The 14,662-nt window shown below is 44.1% G+C and overlaps 6 non-coding genes across 6 annotated transcripts; all 6 read left to right on the top strand.

Annotated features, from left to right (window-relative positions):
* The first annotated feature begins 52 nt into the window (after positions 1–52).
* trnas-gcu (transfer RNA serine (anticodon GCU)) lies at positions 53–134 on the top strand. The gene has a single exon. It is a non-coding gene; the product is annotated as a tRNA-Ser (tRNA).
* Positions 135–5,166: 5,032 nt separating this feature from the next.
* trnas-gcu (transfer RNA serine (anticodon GCU)) lies at positions 5,167–5,248 on the top strand. The gene has a single exon. It is a non-coding gene; the product is annotated as a tRNA-Ser (tRNA).
* Positions 5,249–7,899: 2,651 nt separating this feature from the next.
* On the top strand, positions 7,900–7,981 carry trnas-gcu (transfer RNA serine (anticodon GCU)). The gene has a single exon. It is a non-coding gene; the product is annotated as a tRNA-Ser (tRNA).
* A 3,090-nt stretch (positions 7,982–11,071) lies between these two features.
* trnas-gcu (transfer RNA serine (anticodon GCU)) lies at positions 11,072–11,153 on the top strand. The gene has a single exon. It is a non-coding gene; the product is annotated as a tRNA-Ser (tRNA).
* Positions 11,154–12,441: 1,288 nt separating this feature from the next.
* trnas-gcu (transfer RNA serine (anticodon GCU)) lies at positions 12,442–12,523 on the top strand. The gene has a single exon. It is a non-coding gene; the product is annotated as a tRNA-Ser (tRNA).
* Positions 12,524–13,414: 891 nt separating this feature from the next.
* trnas-gcu (transfer RNA serine (anticodon GCU)) lies at positions 13,415–13,496 on the top strand. The gene has a single exon. It is a non-coding gene; the product is annotated as a tRNA-Ser (tRNA).
* The last annotated feature ends 1,166 nt before the right edge of the window (positions 13,497–14,662 follow it).

Here is a 14,662-nt window from a genome sequence, read left to right as displayed (position 1 = left end):
GGCACTAATTGAATTAGCAGTAATTGAGTAGGGACTAGATTCATGAGCACTAGACGAGGTGGCCGAGTGGTTAAGGCGATGGATTGCTAATCCATTGTGCTCTGCACGCATGGGTTCAAATCCCATCCTCGTCGTGCTTGTTTCTCCTGTGCTTTGAGGTGTTCCTTGGAGTTACTATGAGGTGGTTTTATCCCAGCATGGCTGGTCTTTGCTTGAAATAACCTAAAATGCTCAGTACCATTACCTGTAAGCTACATTTTGTTTATATAGTAAAGCATCAATACAATACAAGCTAGGTGCTTTCCAGAGACCAATCGCATGACCCCCAAACAACTGTCAAATAAACACTGGCAAGGAACAACCTCCTTTCAGATAGAAGACCTTCCTGCTGAAAAACAGGTGGCTAGAGCAAGAAGAGGAGTGAGATAGAAAAGAAAGGATGAAGAACAGGGAAAGGTGAGACTGATATGTTGTCAAAGGTAAAACAAGTGCAGATATATTAGTATTAATGAACCATTAACAGGAGAACTAACAGTTCTATGTAAATATGACTGTTACCTGGTTAGTTGTTGGACTACAGAGACCACTATATAATCAGGTGTAGACAGCACACATTGATGTTTAAGGCTGAATTATGGTTCTGTGTTAAACCTATGCCGTAGGGTACGCGGCTACGCGGGAGTCTCTCCGTAGCCTACGCCGTAGCCTGACCTGCACCTCCCAAAAAAATGTAACTAAGCGTTGAGGCGTGGCAGACTCAGCGCAGACCGAGAGGGCTGGGATTGGTTTGCTTGGTAGCAACGCATTTCCGGTTCCGGTTCGTGAAGCTGGTTCCGGTACCGGTTCCGGTTTTACGTGTTACCCGTAAAATTCACAATCCAATTTAAATTTTACCACTGTTTATCACAATGACTGTTACCTGGTTAGTTGTTGGACTACAGAGACCACTATATAATCAGGTGTAGACAACACACGTTGATGTTTAAGGCTGAATTATGGTTCTGTGTTAAACCTATGCCGTAGGGTACGCGGCTACGCGGGAGTCTCTCCGTAGCCTATGCCGTAGCCTGACCTGCACCTCCCAAAAAAATGTAACTAAGCGTCGAGGCGACGCAGACCCAACGCAGACCGAGAGGGCTGGGATGGGTTCGCTTGGTAGCAACGCATTTCCAGTTCCGGTTCGTGAAGCTGGTTCTGGTTCCGGTTTTACGTGTTACCCGTAAAATTCACAATCCAATTTAAAATTGTATTAATTGCGTATAAAGCCCAAAACGACTTAGCTCTGCATTATTTGCAAGACCTGATAGTGCCTTATGTTCCTGGCAGAGCTCTCCGTTCCCAGAGTGCAGGTTTACTCGTAGTTCCTAGAGTATCCAAATGTAGACATGGAGGGCGGACGTTCTGCTATCAGGCAACATTACTATGGAACCAACTTCCAATCTGGGTTAAGGAGGCTGACACCACCTCCACCTTTAAAACTAAACATAAAACCTTTCTGTTTAGTAAAGCCTATAGTTAGTGTTTAGTAAACCTCTAGCTGGTGTTAGTAAATGTCTAGGTAGTGTAAACTCTAGTGTGTTAGAGTCGCTCCTGTAGTTTCTTGTGCTGCCCCCCCCCCCCCCCCCCCCCCCCTCTTTTCTTCTCTTTTTTCTCTTTTGTACATGGTGCAGCATCCTCTGCCGGTGGCGAAGAACATCTCTGAATGCACAACACCGGATCCTGCAGCGTGGGCGTGAGAGGGGCAGGGTAACGGCCCGGTCAGGCGGGGGAGAGGTTTGTCCATCAAGACTCCTCTCCCTGGCCCTGCCCCTTCTCAACCTTTCCCCGACCCTGAACCTAACCTGGGGCTTGCTGATTGGGCCGGGGCTTCGGGAGCTGCCTGCTGGCCTGCAGTCCCCCCCCCCCCCCCCGTCATCCCGTTGCTGCTTCCACCTGCCTGCGGTCCCCACCCCCGGTCATCCCGTTGCTGCTTCCACCTGCCTGCGTTCCTCACCCCTGGTCATCCCGTTGCTGCTTCCACCTGCCTGCTGTGCTGTTGATGTCCCCGACCCCCAGTATGGCCTTCGGCAGGAGGGTCCCCCCTTATGATCCTGGTCCTGCTCAAGGTTTCTTCCCTCCTAAAAGGGAGTTTTTCCTTGCCACTGTTTGGCTTAAGGTTTTTCTCCCACTATGGGAGTTTTTACCTGCCATTGTTTATGTAATAATTGCTCGGGGGTCATGTTCTGGGTCTCTGGAAAGCGTCTAGAGACAACTTTTGTTGTATTAGATGCTATATAAATAAAATTGAATTGAATTGAATTGTACATAGTGTATTGTTATCATATTGTGTTTGACTTTAAAAGTTTATAGAAGAGTGTGTTGTTGTACATACTCTATTTTTATCATATTGTGTTTGACTTATTTATCATTTATTTAAATAAATATTCAAAGGAATCATTACTTTTGACCTGTATCATTGTTTAATGATTATACCATATACCTGATATTATCGGCAGATTGATTTTGTTGAGGACTTTAATGTTCTACAATGAGAATGGCTCTGAAAATGCGTAACTACCATAATAGGTTGAAATGGAAGAGGAATAGAAAACTGTCATACTGTCAAAACAACAGTCTGACAATTCAATGAATGCTAACATGAGTTCTAGAATTCAATTATTATACATATGTGTAGATGTTGATGCAAAGCAATGTGATATTTACACATTTTGATACATGCCATTCATAAATGGTCAGGATTTGTCGTTTAAACCATATGTTAATCAGGTTTGTAAAATAGTGTTTTTCCATCTCTGTAATATTGCAAAAATTAGGAAAATCCTATCGCAGAGTGATGCAGAAAAAGTAGTTCATGCGTTTGTATCTTCTAGACTGGATTACTGTAATGTGTTGTTAGCAGGATGTCCAAGTAATTTGCTGAATAGGCTCCAGCTGATCCAGAATGCAGCAGCACGAGTGCTGACAGGAATCAGCAGGAGAGACCACGTCTCTCCAGTGTTAGCGTCGCTCCATTGGCTACCTGTAAAATTCAGAATTCAATTTAAAATTTTATTACTTGCATATAAAGCCCAAAACGGCTTAGCTCCGCAGTATTTACAAGATTTGATAGTGACTTATGTTCCTGGCAGAGCTCTCCGCTCCCAGGGTGCAGGTTACTCGTAGTTCCTAGAGTATCCAAATGTAGATTTGGAGGGCGGGCGTTCTGCTATCAGGCACCATTACTATGGAACCAACTTCCAATCTGGGTTAAGGAGGCTGACACCACCTCCACCTTTAAAACTAAACTTAAAACCTTTCTGTTTAGTAAAGCCTATAGTTAGTGTTTAGTAAACCTCTAGCTGGTGTTGGTAAATCTCTAGGTAGTGTAAACTCTAGTGTGTTAGAGTCAGTAGTCATAGTTGCAGCTATAGAACAAAACTATAATAGTTAGTCTCAAATATAGCTTCGCGGTAGATATGCTGCTATAGGCTTATGCTGCAGGGGGGCACCGACATGATCCGCTGGGCGGTGCCTCTCACCCTTCTTCTCCTCTCCTTTTCCCTGCCTCTCTTCTCCATTACCATTTTTATTTATTATAAATATCTCATAGCTATCATTTTTGTCCATCGTTCCTGTAGTTTCTTGTGCCGGCCCCCCTTTTTTTTCTCTTTTGTGCATGTTTGCAGGCTGGAGCCTCGGGAGCTGCGTTCTGGCCTGTGTTCCCGCCCCCCCCCCCCCCCCCCCCATCCCCGGTCATCCCGTTGCTGCTTCCACCTGCCTACGTGGATGTCTGCTGTTGCTGCTTCCGCCTGCCTGCACCCCCCCACCTCTGGTCATCCCGCTGCTGCTTCCACCTGCCTGCTGTGTGCTGCTGACGTTCCTGACTCCCCCAGTCTGGCCCTCGGCAGGAGGGTCCCCCCTTATGAGCCTGGTCCTGCTCAAGGTTTCTTCCCTCCTAAAGGGGAGTTTTTCACTGTTTGGCTTAAGGCTTTTCTCCCACTATGGGAGTTTTTACCTGCCATTGTTTATATAATAATTGCTCGGGGGTTTATGTTTATGTTTATGTTCATGTTCTGGATCTCTGGAAAGCGTCTAGAGACATCTGTTGTATTAGACGCTATATAAATAAAATTGAATTGAATTGAATTGAATTGAATAAATGTTCTCCCGGTATGGCCACCCCAGTCTGGCTCTGTGTCCCATCTTGGCCACCCCAGTAAAAATGTCCTGGATACGCCACTGGTTACGTGACAAAAATCAGCAGAATCTGAACGGCTCGTAGATCCACATGACACTGGATGGCTCATCCGGGCGGCTGTACAGACACTGCAGAATTTGGTTGCTTTCCTCCTTCTCTGAGTTGGCAGGCTGAGGGGAGACCACTTTATATATGTTAAAGCAAGAAAAAACATGTTTTTCATAATAGGTCCCCTTTAGTTTAATGATGACTATCTGAATGAGGGCTATTTGATAAGGACTAGTTGAATGATGACGAGTTGAGTAGGGACTATTTGAATGAGGACTAATTGTGAGGGAACACGTTGAATGAGCATTAAGGGGACCTATTATGGCATGTAATATCTATTTTAAACAGGATGTTTAAACAGAAATATCTTAAAAACAAGCTTTTGATAGTTTTTTCTAAATAAATTAGAAATTCAGCCTCTGAGGAATGTCTTTATCATCCCAGTCTCTAACCTCCTTCTCTATGAGGGATTCTGAGGGGGTGGGGCTATGATAATGAGGCTCTGTGCTGATTGGCTGCCTGAATGACGTGTAGCAGGGGAGGACACAAAGCCTCTGGGCAGAAGAGCAGCGGCTCCGTACACTATTAAAGCGTGTCCTAACTGCATGCGATGCGAGCGAGCGTCAGCGACAAAATCAATTCCATTGCTTTATTATTCAGGCCTAGGGGAGACCACTTTATATATGTTAAAGCAAGAAAAAAAACCCTGTTTTTCATAATAGGTCCCCTTTAGTTTAATGATGACTATCTGAATGAGGACTAGTTAAATGAGGTCTATTTGAGCAAGGACTAGTTGAATGAAGACCAGTTAAATGAGAACTAGTTGAGTAAGGACTAGTTGAATGAGAGATATTTGATAAGGAGTAGTTGAATGATGATGAGTTGAGTAGGCACTAATTGAATTAGCAGTAATTGAGTAGGGACTAGATTAGCGAGCACTAGATGAGGTGGCCGAGTGGTTAAGGCGATGGATTGCTAATCCATTGTGCTCTGCACGCATGGGTTCAAATCCCATCCTCGTCGTGCTTGTTTCTCCTGTGCTTTGAGGTGTTCCTTGGAGTTACTATGAGGTGGTTTTATCCCAGCATGGCTGGTCTTTGCTTGAAATAACCTAAGATGCTCAGTACCATTACCTGTAAGCTACATTTTGTTTATATAGTAAAGCATCAATACAAAACAACCTAGGTGCTTTCCAGAGACCAATCGCATGACCCCCAAACAACTGTCAAATAAACACTGGCAAGGAACAACCTCCCTTTCAGAGAGAAGACCTTCCTGCTGAAAAACAGGTGGCTAGAGCAAGAAGAGGAGAGAGATAGAAAAGAAAGGATGAAGAACAGGGAAAGGTGAGACAGATATGTTGTCAATGGTAAAACAAGGGCAGATATATTAGTATTGATGAACCATTAACAGGAGAACTAACAGTTCTATGTAAATATGACTGTTACCTGGTTAGTTGTTGGACTACAGAGACCACTATATAAACAGGTGTAGACAGCACACATTGATGTCTAAGGCTGAATTATGGTTCTGTGTTAAACCTATGCCGTAGGGTACGCGGCTACGCGGGAGTCTCTCCGTAGCCTACGCCGTAGCCTGACCTGCACCTCCCAAAAAAATGTAACTAAGCGGCGAGGCGACGCAGACCCAACGCAGACCGAGAGGGCTGGGATTGGTTCGCTTGGTAGCAATGCATTTCCGGTTCCGGTTCGTGAAGTTGGTTCCGGTTCCGGTTTTACGTGTTACCCGTAAAATTCACAATCCAATTTAAAATTTTATTAATTGCGTATAAAGCCCAAAATGGCTTAGCTCTGCATTATTTGCAAGACCTGATAGTGCCTTATGTTCCTGGCAGAGCTCTCCGATCCCGGAGTGCAGGTTACTCGTAGTTCCTAGAGTATCCAAATGTAGATTTGGAGGGCGGGCGTTCTGCTATCAGGCACCATTACTATGGAACCAACTTCCAATCTGGGTTAAGGAGGCTGACCCCACCTCCACCTTTAAAACTAAACTTAAAACCTTTCTGTTTAGTAAAGCCTATAGTTAGTGTTTAGTAAACCTCTAGCTGGTGTTGGTAAATCTCTAGGTAGTGTAAACTCTAGTGTGTTAGAGTCGCTCCTGTAGTTTCTTGTGCTGGCCCCCCCCCCCTTTTCTTCTCTTTTTTCTCTTTTGTACATGGTGCAGCATCCTCTGCCGGTGGCGAAGAGCATCTCTGAATGCACAACACCGGAACCTGCAGCGTGGGCGTGAGAGGGGCAGGGTAACGGCCCGGTCAGGCGGGGGAGAGGTTTGTCCGTCAAGACTCCTCTCCCTGGCCCTGCCTCTTCTCAACCTTTCCCCGACCCTGCACCTAACCTGGGGCTTGCTGATTGGGCCGGAGCTTCGGGAGCTGCGTGCTGGCCTGCGGTCCCCACCCCCGGTCATCCCGTTGCTGCTTCCACCTGCCTGCGGTCCCCACCCCCGGTCATCCCGTTGCTGCTTCCACCTGCATGCGGTCCTCACCCCCGGTCATCCCGTTGCTGCTTCCACCTGCCTGCTGTGCTGTTGATGTCCCCGACCCCCCAGTCTGGCCTTCGGCAGGAGGGTCCCCCCTTATGAGCCTGGTCCTGCTCAAGGTTTCTTCCCTCCTAAAGGGGAGTTTTTCCTTGCCACTGTTTGGCTTAAGGTTTTTCTCCCACTATGGGAGTTTTTACCTGCCATTGTTTATGTAATAATTGCTCGGGGGTCATGTTCTGGGTCTCTGGAAAGCGTCTAGAGACAACTTTTATTAGACGCTATATAAATAAAATTGAATTGAATTGAATTGTACATAGTGTATTGTTATCATATTGTGTTTGACTTTAAAAGTTTATAGAAGAGTGTGTTGTTGTACATAGTGTATTTTTATCATATTGTGTTTGACTTATTTATCATTTATTTAAATAAATATTCAAAGGAATCATTACTTTTGACCTGTATCATTGTTTAATGATTATACATTATACCTGATATTATCGGCAGATTGATTTTGTTGAGGACTTTAATGTTCTACAATGAGAATGGCTCTGCAAATGTGTAACTACCATAATAGGTTTAAATGGAAGAGGAATAGAAAACAGTCAAACTGTCAAAACAACAGTCTGACAATTCAATGAATGCTAACATGAGTTCTAGAATTCAATTATTATACATATGTGTAGATGTTGATGCAAGGCAATGCGATATTTACACATTTTGATCACATGCCATTCATAAAGGTTCTTCCGGTATGGCCACCCCAGTCTGGCTCTGTGTCCCATCTTGGCCACCCCAGTAAAAATGTCCTGGATACGCCACTGGTTACGTAACGAAAATCAGCAGAATCTGAACGGCTCATAGATCCACATGCCACTGGATGGCTCATCCGGGCAGCTGTACAGACACTGCAGAATTTGGTTGCTTTCCTCCTTCTCTGAGTTGGCAGGCTGAGGGGAGACCACTTTATATATGTTAAAGCAAGAAAAAGCCTGTTTTTATAGTAGGTCCCCTTTTGTTTAATGATGACTATCTGAATGAGGACTAGTTAAATGAGGTCTATTTGAGTAAGGACTAGTTGAATGAGAGATATTTGATAAGGAGTAGGTGAATGATGACGGGTTGAGTAGGCACTAATTGAAGTAGCAGTAATTGAGTCGGGAGTAGATTGATAATTGCTAGACGAGGTGGCCGAGTGGTTAAGGCGATGGATTGCTAATCCATTGTGCTCTGCACGCATGGGTTCAAATCCCATCCTCGTCGTGCTTGCTTCTCCGGTGTTCCTTGGAGTTCCTATGATGTGGTGGTATCCCAGCATGGCCGGTCTTTGCTTGTAATAACCTAAGATGCTCAGTGGCATTAAATATTATTTTTATTTTTCTCCTGCCTGGCCCTACTATCCTCCCTAGGGAGGTGTTCCAGGCGTCTCCCTCCGGGAGGAGACCCCGGGGAAGACCCAGGACACGCTGGGGAGACTATGGTCGTTTCCGAATTCGGACACTACCGCACTACATGCTACATACTGCAAAGTATGCACGGAATACTGCCTACTAAATGAAGGATTCAGTACGCTGCTCCAGCAGACTGTTCACACAGCAGTGTGCTACAGTGTATCCCAGAATGCATCTCGCACCAAAACGTCAGCAAAAGATGAGATTTAAAAGCAGACTAGAAGCTGTTGTAATTCCAGCTGTAGCGCTGTTACTGTAATATGCCACTTTATTACGTTTTAACATCTTTTCAGGCGTAAAAGTAACCATTAAGATATGCACTCGGTGGCGCAGTGGGTTAAGCAGCAGCTCATATACTGAGGCTACAGTCCTCCTCCTGCAGCGGTCGCGGGTTCGAATCCAGCCCGCGCACCTTTGCTGCGTGTCTTCCCTGTTCTCTCTCTCTACCCCTTTCCAGTCTGCATCTCAATAAAGGGCCACTAGAGCCCAAAAAAAATCTTTAAAAAAAAATAAACATAAACCCCCGAGCAATTATTATATAAACAATGGCAGGTAAAAACTCCCATAGTGGGAGAAAAGCCTTAAGCCAAACAGTGGCAAGGAAAAACTCCCCTTTAGGAGGGAAGAAACCTTGAGCAGGACCAGGCTCATAAGGGGGGGACCCTCCTGCCGAAGGCCAGACTGGGGGAGTCAGGAACAACACTGACTCCCCCAGTCCTTCAACACTCAAGCCTTTATTATGGTTCTGCGTTAAATCGACGCAGAGCCTACGCCGTAGGGTACGTGGCGACGCGCACCGTACGGTGAAAAAACCCTTCTCAGATTCAGAGATAGTTAAAGACTTCTTTTTGGCTTCCGCAGAAATACTGTTTTCAGATTTCGAAAACAAGGATACAATTATTATGCAGATTAAGGGATTACAATTGTCCGATTCAACCATTATGAGGCGAATGGAAGACATCGGCAAAGACGTAAGTGACCAGTTACTTGCTGATCTAGCAGTGGCGCCTTGTTTCAGCATTGCGGTGGATGAGAGCACCGATGTGACAGATGTTGCTCAGCTGTGTGTTTGGGTGAGGTTTCCGAAAGAAAACTCTTTCCGAGAAGAAATGCTGTGCCTACTTCCACTTCACGGCCAAACTAGAGGTGAGGACATTATAAATGCACTTCTGGCATTTTTTGATGAAAGGAAACTCAGTTGGTCAAATCTTGCTAGTGTGTGCACAGATGGTGCCCCGAGCATGCAAGGCAAAGAAAAGGGGCTCGTTGGTCTCATGAAAAAAAGAGACGAAATGCCCAACTTCATCAGTTTCCATTGTCCATCAAGAGGCACTGGTCTCAAAACTCAAAAATAATGAATATCAAAAGGTGATGCAGACGGTTGTGGGTGAGGTAAATTTAATCGTATCCAAAGCACTAAATCACAGACAATTCCAACAGTTAATAGAGGACTATGACACGGAGTACGGTGATTTAGTAATGTACAGCGAGGTGAGATGGTTGTCCCGCGGGAAAGTGCCTCCTCCCTGAGATTCGCACTTTCCTGGAGAGCAAGGGGAAACACCAGCCAGAGTTGGAAGACCCAAAGTGGATTATACAGCTGGCCTTTCTGACTGGACCTCACCAGTCACCTGAATGCTCTGAACATGCAGCTTCAAGGGAGAGATAAGATGCCAAGTAACATGCTGAATGCAATCAGAGCATTTATGAACAAAATCACTGCCCTGTATATACCTGACAGAGAATTCAATCACTTCCCAAAACTCAGAGCTGTCACCACCAATGACCCATCTTTGCTGCCGCACTTCAGCTACAGAGGATTTGTGGACGTTTTGAAAGAGCTGAGGAGAGAATTTGAGTCCAGATTCAGTGATGTGAATGAGCACAAGGAGTTTTTTAACTTCATTGAAAACCCCTTCCATGTGGATGTATCCTCTGTCACTCCAACTATCACACAGCTTTGCCCTTCTAATGTACTGGAGAGTGAAATTATTGAGTTGCAGACAAATTACATTCTCAAAGCTGAGCTCGGAGCAGATGTTGGCCACTTCTGGAGTTTGGTGTCTGAAGAAGATTTCCCCACTCTGAAACCACTTGTGCAGAAAGTCATGTCATTCTTTGTGAGCACATACACGTGTGAGTTTTCAACCATGAAGACCATCAAAAGGAAACAGAGATACCGGCTCACCAATGCACACCTTGAATGCCTCACAAGGATTGCAAAAACAAACTACAAATACAACATCCATAAAGTCAAGGGGATGCATGCCTGCTTTCGCTCATCCCAATATTAAGGTAAGTATTTTTACATCAGGATTGTATTGGCTGCATTATAAATTGTATGCTGTGTGGTGACAATTAGTAGATATATATGCTTGGTTGTGGTGGCTTTTGGTGTTCTGCCGTAAAATTGGCTCTCCTATTGACTTTGCACTGCCAGTGTGGCTCTCCTGAAAAAAATAGTGAGGATCACTGCCTTAACTGGAGAACTAAGAGTTATATATGAATGATACATGGTTAGTTGTTGGACTACAGAGACCACTATATAAACAGGTGTAGACAGCACACATTGATGTTTAGTTGAACTGCATCATCGATGACTAGTTTAATGAGGACTAGTTGAATAATGGCTAGTTAAATAAGTAATCGTTGAATTAGGACTAGTTGAGTAAGGACTAATTGAATAAAGACTAGTTGAATGAGGGCTAGTTGAGTATGGACTTGTTGAATGAGGTTTAGATGAGCAAGGACTAGTTGAATGAAGACCAGTTAAATGAGAACTAGTTGAGTAAGGACTAGTAGAATGAGAGATATTTGATAAGGAGTAGTTGAATGATGACGAGTTGAGTAGGCACTAATTGAATTAGCAGTAATTGAGTAGGGACTAGATTGATGAGCACTAGACGAGGTGGCCGAGTGGTTAAGGCGATGGATTGCTAATCCATTGTGCTCTGCACGCATGGGTTCAAATCCCATCCTCGTCGTGCTTGTTTCTCCTGTGCTTTGAGGTGTTCCTTGGAGTTACTATGAGGTGGTTTTATCCCAGCATGGCTGGTCTTTGCTTGTAATAACCTAAGATGCACATTACCTCTAAGCTACATTTTGTTTATATAGTAAAGCATCAATACAATACAAGCTAGGTGCTTTCCAGAGACCAATCACATCACCCCCAAACAACTGTCAAATAAACACTAGCAAGGAACAACCTCCGTTTAAGAGAGATGACCTACCTGCTGAAAAACAGGTGGCTAGAGCAAGAAGAGGAGTGACATAGAAAAGAAAGGATGAGGAACAGGGAAAGGTGAGACTGATATGCTGTCAAAGGTAAAACAAGTGCAGATATATTAGTATTAATGAACCATTAACAGGAGAACTAAAAGTTCTATGTAAATATGACTGTTACCTGGTTAGTTGTTGGACTACAGAGACCACTATATAAACAGCTGTAGACAGCACACATTGATGTTTAAGGCTGAATTATGGTTCTGTGTTAAACCTATGCCGTAGGGTACGCGGCTACGCGGGAGTCTCTCCGTAGCCTACGCCGTAGCCTGACCTGCACCTCCCAAAAAAATGTAACTAAGCGTTGAGGCGACGCAGACCCAACGCAGACCGAGAGGGCTGGGATTGGTTTGCTTGGTAGCAACGCATTTCCAGTTCCGGTTCGTGAAGTAGTCGTGAACTTTCAGCGCTCTTTTCTTTGTGTGTGTGTGATTTTTTTTGGGTTGGGGGGATTGTTTTGTTTTTTTGCACAATAGTTGTCCTTATCTCTTTGATTCACTGTGACCAGAAAAGCCGGAAGTTAAACAAAGTATCAACTAGCGCCCTGGGGGGGGTGTTGCACCGCGGAGAAATGGAGTGACGGAGAAGTCTGAAGGGTTCACAACGGCGTCACGGCAATGGCGTAGGCTCTGCCTTGGTTTAACGCAGAACCTTAAATCAGGCTTTAGTTGAACTGCATCATCGATGACTAGTTTAATGAGGACTAGTTGAATAATGGCTAGTTAAATAAGTAATCATTGAATAGTGACTAGTTGAGTAAGGACTAATTGAATAAAGACTAGTTGAAAGAGGATGAGTTGAGTAAGGACTAGTTGAATGAATATTAGTTTAGCAAGGACTACTTGAATGAAGACCAGTTAAATGGGAACAAGTTGAGTAAGGACTAGTTGAATGAGAGATATTTGATAAGGAGTAGTTGAATGATGATGAGTTGAGTAGGCACTAATTGAATTAGCAGTAATTGAGTAGGGACTAGATTAGCAAGCACTAGACGAGGTGGCCGAGTGGTTAAGGCGATGGATTGCTAATCCATTGTGCTCTGCACGCATGGGTTCAAATCCCATCCTCGTCGTGCTTGTTTCTCCTGTGCTTTGAGGTGTTCCTTGGAGTTACTATGAGGTGGTTTTATCCCAGCATGGCTGGTCTTTGCTTGAAATAACCTAAGATGCTCAATAGCATTTCCTGTAAGCTACATTTTGTTTATATAGTACAGCATCAATACAAAACAACCTAGGTGCTTTCCAGAGACCAATCACATGACCCCCAAACAACTGTCAAATAAACACTGGCAAGGAACAACCTCCGTTTAAGAGAGATGACCTACCTGCTGAAAAACAGGTGGCTAGAGCAAGAAGAGGAGTGAGATAGAAAAGAAAGGATGAAGAACAGGGAAAGGTGAGACAGATATGTTGTCAAAGGTAAAACAAGTGCAGATATATTAGTATTAATGAACCATTAACAGGAGAACTAACAGTTCTATGTAAATATGACTGTTACCTGGTTAGTTGTTGGACTACAGAGACCACTATATAAACAGTTGTAGACAGCACACATTGATGTCTAGTTGAACTGCATCATCGATGACTTGTTTAATGAGGACTAGTTTAATAATGGCTAGTTAAACAAGAAATCGTTGAATAAAGACTAGGTGAGTAAGGTTTAGATGAGCAAGGACGAGTTAAGTAAGGGTGAGTTGAATGAGGACTATTTGATAAGGAGTAGTTGCAGATATATTAGTATTGAGGACTAGTGCAGATAGAAGGCAGATAGAATGAGGACTAGTTGAATGAATATTAGTTTAGCAAGGACTAGTTGAATAAGACCAGTTAAATGAGGTCTATTTGAGTAAGGACTAGTTGAATGAGAGATATTTGATAAGGACTACTCCTTATCATGATGACGAGTTGAGTAGTCACTAATTGAATTAGCAGTAATTGAGTAGGGACTAGATTAATAAGCACTAGACGAGGTGGCCGAGTGGTTAAGGCGATGGATTGCTAATCCATTGTGCTCTGCACGCATGGGTTCAAATCCCATCCTCGTCGTGCTTCTTTCTCAAGTATATAGACGCGGTCTTTCTCAGTGATTCCTGTTCGCGTCACTGCATTTTGGATCAGCTGGAGGATATTCAGAGAATTACTTGGACATCCTGCTAATAATACATTACACTAAAGTGTAAAAGATACAAACGCGTGAATTAGTTTCTCAGCATCACTCTGAGAGAGGATGTTCATAATCTTTGTGATATTAAGGAGATGGAAAAATGCTGTCTTCCAAACCTGAATAATATGCTGTTTAAACCACAAATCTTGATCAAAATAAGTCCAACGTTTCTCACAGTTGTACTGGAAGCCATCACAACACCATCTAATCCCTTCCTAAGGTGTTTGGGACCAAAAAATAATGACCTTTGTTTTATCAAAATTTACAGATAAATAGTTAGTAGACATCCAATCCTTGATGTCCCTAAGCAGTGCCTTAAGTGGAAAGAATAAGTGCTGGTACTCCTCTATTGACCTGATGTCTTTCATGCACATAAGGGATACCTGTATCCGCTGCAGGTCCGAAATGAGAGAAACACAAGAAAACACGCAACAGGCACACAAGCCTTTGGAATCTGCAAGAGAGAAAACAAACAAACGGAAAAGGGAGCAGGCAGAGACACAAACAGCAACCGTTACAGGTCTCTAAAACTAAATCAGGACTAGGCTACTGCGATTATCTGTCCCCAAAACTGTGGGGTGAGTATGTAGGTGAGTGAGCAGGTGTGTTTGTCTGTGTAATTGTGTGTGTGCAAAGTGAAAACAAGGCTTTACCTTAACTGTAACTAGAGTGGAGGAGGGAGGCACAACCACGTTACCCGAGATACCAGAAGCTGACAAGGAAGAAACCCGAACCCAGACCACCAGCAGCCCCACGGAGGACCAGAAGAGAGCGGGAGGAAACGTCATCACACTACAGGCCACCGATTGGTCGGGGGGTTGGAGTCAGACGTCTGAGTCAGGAGGTGGAAATCAGAGAAAGAGACTCTGACGGTTTTTGTTCATTTTATTCAACAGGCAATGCCAGCGCAAAAGTCTGTTGTGTGATCCAACTCAAAGTCAAAGTCAAAGTCAAAGTAGCTTTATTGTCGATTCATCACATGTCAAGACATACAAGAAATCGAGATGGCGTTTCCCACTTCCCACGGTGAAACATATAAAGTGCGCAG

Source organism: Cololabis saira, chromosome 9 (genome assembly GCF_033807715.1).
Source record: "Cololabis saira isolate AMF1-May2022 chromosome 9, fColSai1.1, whole genome shotgun sequence".
NCBI lineage: Eukaryota > Metazoa > Chordata > Actinopteri > Beloniformes > Belonidae > Cololabis > Cololabis saira.
Note: the sequence above shows the minus strand (reverse complement) of the source record. Positions and strands in the feature narration are given on the sequence as shown.